This window comes from Sus scrofa, chromosome 9 (assembly GCF_000003025.6).
Source record: "Sus scrofa isolate TJ Tabasco breed Duroc chromosome 9, Sscrofa11.1, whole genome shotgun sequence".
NCBI lineage: Eukaryota > Metazoa > Chordata > Mammalia > Artiodactyla > Suidae > Sus > Sus scrofa.
In genome coordinates, this window is record NC_010451.4 from 46,937,057 (window position 1) to 46,950,870 (window position 13,814).

Below are 13,814 nucleotides of genomic sequence, written 5' to 3' on the forward strand. Positions count from 1 at the left end.
GCTGCGGGGCCTGAGGCTGTCAGACAGCAGATTCTCATCCCGCCTTCTGAGGTGTTGAGGAAACACGAGATGCACCACCAACCCACACCACGGTGACGTACTTGGCTCTGCCATATGCCAGCCTTGGGGTGCTCGAGTCTGCCCGCCCTGGGTGCGGGTACCCACCTTCCAGATGGGAGGATGTGATACCTGCAGGGCAGCCAGAGATGGGTGGGGGGAGAACAGGGGTGTTTTCTCCTGCCACCGACTCCAGGAGCGTGGGCTCCCTGGGCCCTGGCGGGGAAGGCAGCAGGGAGCTTCCTGTGCCCAGAGGGGGACTCATCCAGCTGCCGAACATCTGCAGGGCCAACCAGCTCTGGGGCACATGTGTCCAGGGCATGCCGCGAAGGAGATGCTGACTTGGCATGGCTGCAGCCAGAGAAGTAAGCCAGGGGGATGGAAGGAATGACCTGCCAATGTGCCTCTTCAGGCGTGGTGCCCAGCTAGTCAGGCCTGAAACTGTCCCACAGGGGGTAAAGGTTCTAGGACAGGCAGTGAAGCATCTTCCCAAGACAGCACGCCTGCTGGCTGAACACTGTTTTGAGGCAGGTCGAAGCAGATTTATGTTCCTCCTCGGATTCAATAAACACCGCAGCCCCCGCCCTCCTGCATGCAGGCTGGCAGATGACTGCAAAGGCCCACAGCCTATCTGTGAGGCTGAGGGCTCAGTTGGGGCAGAGTAGGGTTCTGAAGACCCAAGAGAAGGGGCACTTGAAGATCGCAGGGTCCAGGGGAAGGATTGAGGAAACTGGCCTGGCTTCGTGGCCCTTGGTTGCCTATGCCCGCCTCCGTGCGGGCACACTGCTTGGGTCACTGGAGCTCTAGACTTTGTGAAACAAGGGTAGGGACTGCATGGCCTTTACTCTGATAACTCTGGTGTCCTGGGTTCCGACCCACTTCCGGTTTTCCCTGCACCCACCCAAGGACCTCTCAGCTCCTGGTGGGGCAGGACCATGATGCCAAAAGCATCCCATTTCAGTCGGTCCCCAGGGCTCCTGGTCTGGAAGGTGACACCCAGAGCACCCCCTCTTGTGGGGCCCAGCCCGCCTCGTTCAGGAGTCCGCTGCTCTGGGATGGGGGAGAGGGTGTGACCAGGGCCCCAAAGCATCCATCACTCTGCAGCCAGCCTGCTGCCAGTTCAGAGAATCCAGGATGTCTGTGTTCCACTGTCCCCCTACCCCCGTCATTGACAGATAAAGCCGTGGAGGCTGGGGCGGTGGAGGGGGGCAACCCGAGGCCCCAAAGCTATGACAGACTGGTAGAAATGGCTCCAAACCCGGGCCTCTTGGGCCTCAGTGTGGTGAACCAGCACTGTCGCAGGCTACCTGCTGCAGCACCCCCTACTGGAAGGGACACTGTCCTGGCCGGGGCTCCCTGTGCAGCTCCCTTTCCCCTCGAAACAGGGCAGTGAAGTGCAGCAGAGGCAGAGGCAGCAACGGCTGGTTCCCCCCCATTTCAGAGGACCCGATGGCCCTCTCTGTCCTGTTCTCCGGCCCTGGGCACCACTGGTCTACAACCCCTCCCGTCCTTGGCCCAAGGCTCCCCAGAGACCCTGGCGGGTAACAGAGAAGCCTGCAGGGTGTGGATGCTAACTCTGGGGCTCCTGGCCCAGTAAAGAGCAGGGGGGGAAGGCAGTGCTTTAGGGCAGGGGCCTGAATCCTGGATGCCTCGGGGACATCATAGGTGGATATGGGACCTGAGATATGGGACGGCAGCGGGACCTTGAAACTCCAGCTCTGGGAGGCTGCTCCCCCATCCACCTGCCAGCTCGAGGGCCAATAGCTTCAGATGCCACAGCTGCTGCCCTGTCAGTCCCCCTTGCCCGCCACAACTGATTGCTGTGTGTGCCATTCCATTTTTAACAGCCCTGCTCGGCCTAGGCTGCTGCCTGAGCCCAACCAGAGGCGGGCCCTGCTGTTGATTGCAGCGCTAAAAATACCGGCGTGGCTTCTGATGAGAGCAGGGGCTTGACTCCCCCACTGCTGGGCACCTTGGCCCTCAGCTGCCTTGCTGCTGGAGTGCTTTGTGGGGACCGTGAGGGCTAAAGACAGAGATGCCAAATGACTCCCATGCCCTTTGCAAGCATTTAGACAAAAGGCAGAGTGGCTCTCCAGATATTTGGGGACCTGATGGCATCTGAGGGCTTTCTGAATGTTTCGAGTCAGCAGTATTTTGTGCTGTGTAGACAGTCCTATAGTGTTTTGTGATTTGAGGTGTGTGATTTGCTGGATCTATGCTGGGAGGAAAGTTGGAACTTTCCAAGGCTACCTCCCCTTTCCTCCCTCCCCTTGGCCTCCCACTTCTGGTCAGTGGTTAAGTCCTGTGTGTTCTGCCTTGTAAATAATCTCTCCCATCTGCCCGCTCCTGCTCCTTTTCAGCTCTACTCCCTCTGCCTGGTTCAGGCCCCCACCTAGTGTTCTCCTGGCTGCTGGGGCCCCCTCCCACCCTCTGATACTGGTCCGTGTCACTCACTGCTGTCGGCATATTTTCCTAAGCTCATGTCCCATCAGCCACTCCTCCACTCTGACACCTAACTCCTCAGCCCATCATGTAAGATCTTCCGTGATCGGACCTTTATGGATTACTCTGGTCTCATTTCTTTCCAAGTCACCCTCAGTACCAGTCGCACTGGGCTGTTCTGTGTTCCTGGTACAAGGGCTGGGGGGTGGTCATCTTGCCTGTGTTTCCTTAAGGTGGCCAGTCTGTGGGAGGCTGAGGTGCAACCACTTCAGGGAAGTGACAGATGGACAAAACCACAAAGCTTATTGGCCCCTATGCTGAAAAGTGAGCTTTGGAACAGAACAGTTAAGCCTGTCGTGGGAGCTTGGTCACCAGCTTAGAACTGGATAAAGCAGCTTTCTGACATTTTCTGGCTTTCAAACCCACATGCGTGATCTTGCTGAGCAGGGTGGAAACAACACTGTTTCCTTGTTTCCCCTGAGGGTAGCCTGGACTTTGCCAAGGTACTAAAGATTCTTGGTCCCAGAGCATGCTGTGACTTCACTCCTGGACCCCTATCTGAGGGGCCGGCACCCAGGATCCACCCTTTGTTGAACGAGCAATATGTTTGCAAAAAGAGGGGTAAGGCAGAATCTTACAAGATCGGTCTCCCCTGGCCTGGTCTAGGGGCAGGTGCCCATCTGGTCTAGGCAAGCTGCCTAGAAAACCACTGAATGAAATCAAATTGCAGAAACTCTGTTCTCCAGCCTGCCCCTGTCCCCAGCATCTGCCCCCACAGACTCTCAAAAGCCAGCCCTGCTAAATCAAGCTCCTGTGCCGACAAATGGGAAAGAGAGACCAGAGAGGGGAAGGGGACCTTCTGAGTTACTGACAGACCTAGAACCACAGCCCAGGCCTCCTGCATCCTTGTCAAGCGTTTCTTCCCACTGCAGCTTACTGTCCCTCCAGTGCCTCATCCGGAAGGTCCCTCCCTCTCTCCCATGACAGATCCATCTCATTTTCAAGGCCTGATCCATCTGTCTCCTGAGCTCTCAAAGGCCCTGTCTTGAGGGTCACTTCATGATGGTTCTCTGTGTCTCCTCACTGCTACTGGGCTGTGAGCTCCCTGAAGATGGGGGTTGGCTTGGTTTCAATGTTGTACCCAGTCCAGGGCGCGTATAGAAAGGGCTCAATGAATGTTTGTTGAATGAATGGATGAATAATTCAAAAATCCATTCTGCTAAACTTTTATTTGAAGATGGGTGTGGTTGCTATTGTAGGAATTCACATTTGCTTTAGACTTGAATGATGCAATCTTGGGGCACGAGGTACCACAAATGAAGTTGCATTTTCAGGCTCTCTGTCCAGCCCCTCGGCTTCCCCTCTCCTTCTCATAAGCTGCTGGTATCGCTGCCCAGTACAACACCAATGCCAGCTACTTAGGAACACCCTACTTGGAACGTGCTGTCTTTTCTGCTAACCTCTGCCCCGAACGACTGGGAGGGGAATCATGTGCCATAGTGTCAGGAGTAATTCCCACTGCAGTTGGGAACCAGCTGCAGGGAGAGTAAGGAGGAACAGAGTTAGTGGTGTTAGAAGAAAACATCAGTGTGAGAACTGAGTATGTGCCCTGTTTTGTTTCTCTGGATTCTCTGAGTTTAAAAGAGTGTGCCCGTCAATGTGACACTCTTACCCACAGGCACTTCCTGGTGCTGCTGCAATGAGGCCATGGTCTTTGTGTGTCCTCAACCCTCTCCAGGTCTTTGGCAAGATTATCTGACTGCCTGGAAAGAAACCACTCAGAAGCAGGAGATTTAGCACACGTGACCCACAGCCAGAAAAACATCCAGGCCCCAGGTGAGCTGAGAGGGACCCAGGAACCTGGGGAACTGCCCTTCCTTCCTGCCCCACCCCCGTCCCCCATGCCTCCCTGTGAATCCTCCTTGATGCCCTCCGCGCTCCATTTTCCTGCCTTACCCTGCAGATCAGCTTTCCTCGCTTGCTCATCAACACATGTTCCTAAAATAGCTGCTCCAGCCTCCCCCTCCTGTCTTCCCTGCCTGACCTTCAGCTCCAGGCCCTGCCCCAGACTGATTCCCAGGCTCTAGCCCCCTTAGTGCCAAAAGTCTTAAGAGAGAGGATCTGATTGGTTATTGATCATCCAATGATTTGTCTCCTGTTGGGTCAGGTGTCCACCTCCCATCCAATTGTCTGAGGGTAGCAGGCGGGGGTATGTGGCACAAGATGCTGCCTTCTCAGTATTATAAGTGGGCAGGTTTGTTGGGAGGGAAAGCTGGGGAACCCCGAGTTTTCCCCCGGGTCAGCCAGGATCCAGTGGAAGGCAATTTCCTTTCCAGACCCCAGAAATGTTCGTGTTCCCTGTGCGGGTCACAATGGAGCACACCTTCCTGTCGGTTGCAGGCAGGGTAACCCGCAGCCAGGAGTGTGCAGCTCCCTGCTCTTCTCCTCCTTGTGCTCAGGCCTGAGTGAAAGCAGCCTCCACCACATCTTGGCAGTTCTCTCTTCCTCCATCTCAGCTACTGCCTTGGGTCTCCAGGTCCCCTTGATCGAGGGTAGCCCAAGTTGTTGTAGTGATGAGGGCAGGAGTCAGGGATCCTGGCCACAGTGAGGCGCCTCCTGGTGCTGCTGGAAGGGTCTCCAGCCTGTTGGTCCAGACCTGAGGTTTGTCTCCTGCACCTGTTCTGAGCATACTCTGCCTATCTGAGGCTGTTTAATCCTTTGTGATGGTTTAAAATATGTCTACCAATTCTTTGGTGCTCCCTTTAAAAGGTGGAGCCCAATTTTTCTCCCTTGACTGTGGGCTGGACTTAGAGATTTGCTTCTAACAAATAGAATAAGATAGGAGTGAGGGTGTGACTCCTGAGATGAGGTCATAAATGTATTGTGGCTTTCCTCTGGCTCTGGGGAGGCCGCTACCATGTCCTGACACTCAAGCAGCCTTGTAGGAAGCCCATGTGGGGAAGAGCTGAGGCCACCTGCCCACAGCCCTGGGAGTCAGCCACCTTGGAAGTGAATCTTCTAGCCCCAGTCAAGCTTTTAGATGCCTGAGCCCCAACCAGCATCTTGACTGGAAACACACGAGAGGACTTGAACCAGAGCCACCCTGCTAAGCATCTCTCAAATTTTTGACCCACCCAAACTATGAGATAATAAGCATTTTTTGTTTGTTTGTTTAAGCCACTAAGTTTCGAGTTATTTGTTACACAGTGATAGATAACTCATGCACTCCTACATCTGTTTTCTTCCTCAGGCATTTGGCATTTTGCGGGAAAGGGTTTTAAATCATTTTCCAATTTCTGCTAAGGATTTGCATGGAAAAGTGGAAGTCCAGTAGGGGAAATTTTTAGGCTAGAAGTCAGGAGGTTTTAACGCTGATTTTGCATATGCATGGGATCCTGTGGAATTTGCCCAGTTTCTTTTTTCTTTTTATGGATGTACCTGCAGCATATGGAAATCTCCAAGCTAGGGGTCGAATCAGAGCTGCAGCTGAGGCCTATGCCACAGTCATGGCAACATCAGATCTGAGCCGCATCTGTGACCTATGCTGTAGCTTACCCCAACGTCTGTTCCTTAACCCACTGAGAGAGGCCGGGGGTCAAACCTGCATTCTCACAGAGACTATGTCGGGTCCTTAACCTGCTGAGCCACAATGGGAGCTCCTGCCCAATTTCTTTATCCTTTTGAATCATTGTGATCTCATCTGCGAAATGGGGCTAATAGTGTTTGTCCTGTGTGCTTACAAGATTGTTTTAAGGGTCATAAATGTGAAAGTATTTCATAAATAATAAAACGCTTTACACACATGTGGATTAAAATGTTGGGATTAAACACGAACTATGATAGGATTTAAGTAAGGTTCATTCATCATATGAGCTATCCTTTTTTGGAATATTTACTCTATTTAAATCCTGACAAGTTCTATGAAGGGTGGTGTTTCTGTCCTCATTTTAGGATTAAAGAACCAAGGCTCTCACATTCACGTTGCCCCCATTTACACCCTGAAGAAGCCAGAGACTTGCTCATCTCCATGAATAGCCCTGGGCTCTGGCCCCTGAGTTCCTCTGCTGCTTCATCCATCTGCTAGCAGCCCGTCAAAGGCTCTGGGAGCTCAATGCTCAAGATCCTGACCAGTTCCTTTGTGGAGTGAGCCAGTTTAACACGCTTTATGCTGGGTGTGTCCTAGGCGAGTGGGGACAAGGGCTCAAGGGTGCTAACTGACTCAGACCCCTCTCAGGAACCGTAAACCCAGGCCTCTTTGAAGGGGAAAAGGTGATAGACCTGCAGGGGGAGGTCTGGTCGGTGAGAACTTAAAAGCCAGATTTGCTACAGTTAAGTGGGTGAGGAGGAGTCTGCAGGGAGGTCCTGATCCATTAGCGCTCCGGGCCCTGCAAGGCCTTCAGACCATTTCCCCATTGGGCTGAGAGCCTGGCCCTCCCACCCCGATTTCTTGTTTAGGGACAGGGGAGTTGCTTCAGGGAGTCAGGCCACACAGTCCAGAGCCAAGAGGCCAGCTGCCTTACAGACAAGTGCTGCCCTGCACGGCCTCCTGCCCCCGATCGTCCGCTCCTGCATCTGCCCTCTGTCCCCTTTGTGGGCCTGATGTCTACCCGTAGAGCAGGATTTTGGAGACTCTCCCCGGGCATGCCCTGCTCAGGCCCCAGGGGATCCTGCCTCTGGCCTCATCCTGGTGCCTGGGCTGCAGTCAGCGAATTCATATCCCTTTTGCCTTTTGAAAAGGAGGGTTCCTTTGCTTTTGTGTGGTCCAGGGAGGAAACCCTGCTCTCTCCCAGCCTCAGAGCCACAGGCAGCCTTGGGGGTGAGGTGGGGATAGCTGCCCTTTGGGGATTATGGGGGAAGGACACAGTGCAGAGGCTGGAGGCTGGGGGGAGGGTGGGGGCAGCCTGACGTCTCTCTGAGCCTGAGAAATCTCTCCTGTTACTGCTCGTGGGCCCAGGCAAATGATCTCGCGGCTCTGGGAGTACCTGGTTGCCGCCCCGGCTCAGGAAGGTCAGGAAGCTGCTGAGTGGTCTTTTCCTCTTCCCTTGCCGTGTGTCTCGAAGATGAGTCATTCTCTTTCCCCTCCCGCCTCCCCCACCTCCCGCCCTCCCTTCCCCACTGTCATCGGATCTGGGGTGGAATCACAGCCCGGCCCGGCTATCAGGGGCTCTCCATGAGGGGTGGCCTCCCAGGTCCCTCAGCAGGGCAGGTGAGTCCCATCCTAGGCCCGTGGGCCTTGGGGCTCAGCCTCCTTAGTCTAATCCCCTGAAATAGCTATCAAGTAGCTCCTATGGGTCAAATCCTCTGCTAGACACACAGGCGATGAGGGGCCTGAGTCCTGCACTCACAGCACCTTGAGTTGAGTGGAGGAGAGGAATGTTAAACATGAAATCACACAACGGACACGTCATCCTATGTAATGAATGCTGCGATGTGTGTTATCAGGAAAAAAGTGCAGGGAGCTTTGAGGAGGCATGAGAAGCGCCTCTTGTGGGATGAGGGATGGTTATGAAGCCCCCTGAGGAAGAATAAGATGAGACCTGGGAAGTTCCCATCATGGCTCAGTGCTAACAAGCCTGCCTAGTATCCATGAGGATGAGGGTTCGATCCCTGGCCTTGCTCAGTGGGTTAAGGATCCCACATTGCTGTGAGCCGTGGTGTAGGTCACAGATGCGGCTCAGATCCCACATTGCTGTGGCTGTAGCGTAAGTTGACAGCTGCAGTTCCAATTTGACCCCTCGCCTGGGAACTCCATATGCCGCAAGTGTGGCCCTAAAAAGCAAAAAAAAAAAAAAAAAAAAAAAAAAAGAGAGAGAGAGAGAGAGAGAGACCTGAAGGAGTTCTCTTGAGGTACAGTGGATTAAGGATCTGGTGTTGTCACTGCAACACTCAAGTCACTGCCGTGGCTCAGATTTGATCCCTGGCTCAGGAAAATTCACACACTACAGGCATAGCCAAAGAAAATTTTTTTTTAAAAAGAGAACTAGGCATGCAAAGTCCTGGTCAAGAAGACTGGCAAGAACAGCAAGAAAAAAATACCACTGTACAGCAATAGGATCCTTGATGTATTGCAAAAGAGTACAGACATAGTTTCATGCTATTCAGCAGATTGTAATCATCTAGGTGTCTGAAAGCAAGCTGATCTATCAGGCACCACAAGGTGATTTTTTATGCAGTAATCAAGGGAAGAAGGGAGGGAAGATGGGGCTGAAAAGAAAAGAGGGCCAGGGCATGTAGGCCTTGAAAATCAAAAGATTGCAAAATTTATCCTAAAAGGGCCAGTTGGCAGTTTCTTATAGCATTAAATGTGTACTTGCCATACCCAGGGATTTTATTTTATTTTATTTTGTCTTTTTGTCTCTTTAGGGCTGCACCTACCACACATGGAGGTTCCCAGGCTAGGGGTCTAATCGGAGCTGTAGCCACCGTCCTACACCACAGCCACAGCCACACAGGATCTGAGCTGCATCTGCGACCTGCACCACAGCTCATGGCAGTGCTGGATCCTTAACCCACTGAGCGAGGCTGGGGATCAAACCCGCAATCTCATGGTTCCTAGTCGGATTCATTTCTGTTGCTGCGCCATGACAGGAACTCTGGATTCTGTTTCAATTGCTGTGTTTACCCAAAAGAAATAAAAAATACATGTGCACAAAAGACAGGAATATTATGCAATATTCATAATAGTCCCCCAAATGGAAACAACCCAAATGCCCATTAACTGGTGGATGGATAGAGAAATGGTGTATCCTTACAAGGGAATACTACAGAGCAAAAAAAGGAATCAATCAGCGATAGATACATGCAGCAACGTAGGTGAATCCAACACTGTTACGCTGAGTGAAAGAAGCCAGGCACAAAAGAACACACACTACCTGAAACTGCAGGAGAGGCAAACCAGCAACAGCGCTAGAAATCAGATCAGTGACTGCTCAGGGTCGGCCATGGGAGGGGCCATGGGAGGGCAGGTGGGTGTGGGCTGGGGAGGGATATGAGGGAACTTTCTGAGATGATGGAAATGAGATGGGCTGGTGGTTACCCAGGTGTGTGTATTTGTCAAAATGCATATCTATACCTCAAAATGGGTACATTTTGTTTTATTGTGAGTTATGTGCCGATAAAGTTAATATTTGAGAAAAGCATGTTGTTGTCCTGGAACGAGTATCGTTTGTGGTACCCAGATAAAGAGACATACCATTTGCACCAACAAATGGGTTGTGATTAGATTCGTGTATGTGTGTTTTAAAGTCCTCTGGCTTCTGCGTGGAGACAAGATTGGAAGGGAGCAGGTGTCGAGGTAGGAAATTATCAGACGAGTGCAGACAAGCCAGGATGTTGGTGGGGACTGTTGGGACAGTGGGGAAAGAAGCAGGAGACAGGAGGAGCCTGTTCCCCTCCGCCCCCCCATGGTGCTTCTTCCTCAAGGTCAAAGAACTGTCCTTGGCCTTCAGCCAGGCTTGGCCCCTGGGTGGACACCATGGTCCCAGGAGAGGACTCACATTCTCTGAGGTGCACATCTGTGAGCAGATACGATCCCCTGGCCCCTCGCCCTGGTACTCATGTGAGCCCAGCCGGGTCACAGCCACGCTGTCTGTATGCGCGCTCACAGACACGCAGCCCCATGTTCCCGCACATTCAGGCTCATGTTCAGAGACTCCCAGGCAGCCTGGAGGATGGGGTTTGAATCCCACCTCCCTTACTGGTTAGCTGTGTGGCCTCAGACCAAGGGCAGCTCCTCATCTGTAAAGTGGCAGCAGTAATAGCCTCCCAGGGGCTGGGTAGACTGGCCAGCGGTGAAGGGCAGCAGCCAGCTCACGCTGTTCCCCAGGTCCTCAATGCTCCATTGCTAGGATTCACGTCACATTCACTCTCACTTTCATTCACACCCCAGAACTAGCAGAAGGTGTGGCAGGAAAGGGTAATTCATTTCTCCGTGCAATCATTCTCTCACCCAGCACACCCTCTTTCTGCTCCCGCCCTGCCTCCCATCTAACGGCTCTCTCTAGGATCTGCCTAGGAGCCCACTCTCACCTTGGGCATCCCCGGTCCTCCTCCATCCTGGGCTCACAGGCTGGCAGGCCTGGGGCTGCAGAACGCAGCCTCCACCTCTCGCATCCTGGCTCCCTCTGTCAGCCCATCCTGCAAACTCACACCTGGTCCCCAGGAGCCAGGCCCGCTCCCAGCCCTCCTGGGAGGCTGAGGTAATTGGCTCAATTAATCAGCTCAATTAGCACCTTCCGGGTGAGCAGATCAGCTCAAAGCCTACCCAGCCTCTGCCAAGCGGGCTCAGCCTGGGCCAGCCCAGTGCTAGGCACAGTGGCAGGAGTGGAGGGCATGGTGAGAGGGGCTCCCTGCCCTGGACGTGCTGGCCACAGGGTGAGGAGGTCAACCTGCCAACAACAGGGCACCTGGGCCTGCGTCCTTGGAGAGCACTTCCAGGGCTGCTGGTCAGGGTCATGGTCATCTGCCCCTGCCCTCTCCTCTGCTGCCTCCTGTCCCACCCCTCCTTCCTGCCCTGGTCCAGACCCACCTCTTCCCAGCAGCCTGCCATGCCGAGGCCCCAGGTGCTGCTAGTGCCGGCCTGCCGCGTTGGGTGGCTCCTGCTGTGTTCAGAGGTCAGTTACAGTGGAGAGGTAGCCGTCCTTCCGGGTGGATTCACAGGATGCTTTAGAGGGGAAGCCCAGTGCTTCCCTGGGGCTGGGGATTTGGGGGTGAGGTGGGCCTGGCCTCTGAGACCCTTTCTGTTTCTGCGTGTCTTTTCAGAATGCCTGCCTTGGGGTTTGGGTTCCAAGAGCCCCTCAGCATCCCTCCTAGTGTAAGGACCTCACCCCACCCCGCAGCCCCCAAGTCGGGGAGCATCTGATGCGCTTAGGCGCACCTGCCTGCTCCACCCCCGGCGATGACCTCTGTGAGGGCTGCATTAGGAAGCCCGGCTACATTTCTGAACTGCAGGCTGGTGCCTTTTGGGTGGAGAGGCCTGTGTCATCCTGCAGTGTTTTCCCCTTACTCTGTCTTCTCCCAGAGGCCACTTGCGTAGACTGGCTATTTTTCAGATCAGAAAAACCCAGGTTTCCAGGAAAGTGGGTCAGGAGGTTGTGGTGCTCCCTTGGGTGGTGCTAGCGTGGCAGGTAGCTCTGAGTCACAAATACAGCACTGGACCAGATGCCAGGGGCTCTCTTCTCAGCCACGGGGTGACCCCTGGACCTCAGTTTCCTCCTCTGTCAAATGGGGAGGGAGCCTTGGGGCTGAGTGTCTTCTGAGGTCCCTCAGACTTCACATTCTGTGGCTTGGACTAGGAAAAGGACTCTTCGGGGCCAGCCTGCTTCTCAACTCTTCCCACCTCTGCAGCCCCAGGTCGCAGTTTCCATTCTTCATGCCTGGCCTGGTTCAAGGGTGTTGGGCAGAAGCACGGGGCCAGGGCTGACAGAGGCATCCTGTCCTCTCTGAGGGACTTGGTCCTGCAGCCCTGGCTCTCTCAGACAGTGGCCGGGCTGGGGGCACCTGCTGCTTTTCCCCTGCTTCCCCCAGAGACACAACAACCATGACAATAGTAATAACCATTTATGGAGTGTCTGGGGTTCCAGAGCCTTTACGTGCACGATCTCTCATTCTTATGACAACACAGCTGATGTGACATCTCCATTTCATTCACAGATAAGGAAACCCAGAGACGTTTGGTGTCTTTCCCGAGGCCACACAACCAGCGAGTACCATAGACATCTTGCTCCGATAACACACAGCTTCTTGCTGAACAACATGTGCAAGATAGAGTTAGGGGTGGGGGTGGGGGGCAGCGAGATGCCCAGCCTCAGGTGGAAGCTGCCAGGATCTTTGGTCAGCACTGCCATGGGGTGCAAGGTAAGAGGGCACAGAGGGGAGAGCCAGGAGGGCAGAGGCAGCTGTTTCAGGAACCTCCTCCTGGGAGCCTTGGCTGATGGCAGTGGCCCTGGAGGACCCTGCCGAAGTCACATTTGATGAACTGTGATTGACCACAATGGCCACCACTTGGTGAGACTTCATCTTCCCTCTGGGTACAATGCTCTGGACAGAAAGTCAGTGGACATGATCCTGGTCACCTCTCTCTCTAATTTTGTTGTCCCCAACCAAGAGGATCTGATGACCTCTCAGCAACTTTCCGGCCTACCTTACATTCATCTCAAGCTTGGGGGCGCTGTCTCAGCCCCTAGCCCAGTGCCAGGCAAACCACCAGGAAGTCAGCGGGGCTGCCCAAGGTGTCTGACTCCCCGACTCTTTGGCCCCATCTTTCTTTATCCAGAGGAGGGGCCCTGGACCCTAAACTGGTTGAGAGGCAGTGCCTGTAGGTTCTGGCTGCCTGGGTGGGGATGGAGTGGGCAGTGGAGGGGAGTTCCAGGGCAGAGAGCCCTTGAGGTCAGAGCCAGTGTGATGGGGGTGTGATGACACAGACCTTAGAGACAAGGTCCCCTGGGGTGCCCGCAGGAATGATCCAGATGTGTCTCCCAGATGTGTCCTCCACGCCAAACTGCTGACACTCCTTAAACTTGAAAGATCTGCTCAAGCATCGGATCTGGAGGCAGGGCAGACAGGCTGGCTCGGCTTCCTTTTTTCTTTCTCCCGCGGGTGTGTGTGTGTCCTCACACTTTCATCTCCTGTGTCCTCAGGGCCCTGCGCCCAGGTGCCTGTGGGATATTTACAGCTCCCTCGGTTGCCAAGGCACTGGGTTGAGCTCGGGGCGCTGGAGAGCAGGGCATGAGGAGGGGGCCGCGTGGAGACTGGGTTCCTGACAAACAGGGACGATAGCATCTCTCCCACCTCTTCCCCCGGGAGCCTGCTTACCGAGGAGTTCAACCCGAGTCATCTCTGCCGTCAGACGTACCTCCCTGTCTTGCAGAGATAAACTCATCACTCCCAGAGGCAGGTTGGGAGGTGATGGAAGCGGGGGTGGGGGATGGGGAGCTGTTGCTGCAAACGCGCCAAGGGGGCACGGCACATGCCTATGTGCCCACTCCTTGGCCTGAGCCTGGCAGAGTGGAGGTCTTGCCAGGACTACCTCCTTCTCCCCTGTCCTTCACAAGGGAGCCTGGCTGGATGGCTCCCACCTGCTCTGTAGGGAGAGGGTGGTGAGGGGTTGTAGGGGTAGAGGTGCAGTGGGAGGCTGTCACCCCGGATGGGGAGAGGCAGGTGGGGCTGGCTCAGCTATGTGCGCATCCACGGGGCAGGGACTCTGGTCCTCGCTGCCACCCTAGCTGAGGATCTTAGGCTGTTCCCAGGGAACCGGACTGAGGGATGCTCTTTCAGAGGTTCTGCTTTCCTCAACTGCTAAGTGAACTAATAATGTA

General features: G+C 54.4%; 1 long non-coding RNA gene across 1 annotated transcript; it reads left to right on the plus strand.

Annotated features, from left to right (window-relative positions):
• On the plus strand, positions 3,621 to 13,421 carry LOC110255445. The gene is made up of 3 exons (XR_002335684.1): positions 3,621 to 4,099; positions 4,238 to 4,335; positions 12,151 to 13,421. It is a non-coding gene; the product is annotated as an uncharacterized LOC110255445 (long non-coding RNA).